Source organism: Seriola lalandi, unplaced genomic scaffold (assembly GCF_002814215.2).
Source record: "Seriola lalandi dorsalis isolate HSWRI2012SDOR001 ecotype SW California unplaced genomic scaffold, Sedor1 jcf7180002055004, whole genome shotgun sequence".
Taxonomy (NCBI): domain Eukaryota; kingdom Metazoa; phylum Chordata; class Actinopteri; order Carangiformes; family Carangidae; genus Seriola; species Seriola lalandi.
The window spans coordinates 137,459-137,935 of record NW_019525548.1 but is presented as its reverse complement, the minus strand read 5'-3'; the positions used below and the strand labels follow the sequence as shown (position 1 = coordinate 137,935).

At 48.8% G+C, this 477-nt stretch overlaps 1 protein-coding gene across 1 annotated transcript in view; it reads right to left on the bottom strand.

Annotated features, from left to right (window-relative positions):
• xpnpep3 (X-prolyl aminopeptidase 3, mitochondrial) overlaps positions 1 to 477 on the bottom strand; it is a 10,189-nt gene that overhangs the window by 5,884 nt on the left and 3,828 nt on the right. The gene's annotated exons all lie outside the window — the stretch shown is intronic.

The following is a 477-nucleotide window of genomic DNA, read 5'->3' as shown; positions in this document are numbered from 1 at the left end:
GAAAAAGAAAGTGAACCCTCGGGTTTAATAACCGATCGAACCTCCTCTGGCAGCAATAACCTGAAACCAGCTCGTCAGTAGCTGCTGATCAGAGCTGCTCAATGTTCAGGAGGAAGTTTGGACCTTTCGTATTCTCATGTCCGGTGAGAGCGACTCTTCAGGTCATTCCACAGCATCTCTGCTGGATTAAGGTCTGGACCGACTGTCGCTCCAACAGGTGGATTTTCTTTATTTTAAATCATTCTTTAGTACATTTGCTTCGTCCTGCTGCTTCAGCAGCTTCTCCTGAGCTTCAGCAGGTGGACAGTCTCCCTCACATCATCCTGTAAGAGACCCTGATAAACCTGGGAATTCATTTCCCCCTCGACGGTGTGAAGCTGTCCAGGCCCAGAGGCAGAAAATCAGCTGATCATGATGCTCTCTCCGTCCTGCTTCACCTTGGGGATGATGTTTTCATGTTGGTGTGCAGTTCCCTCT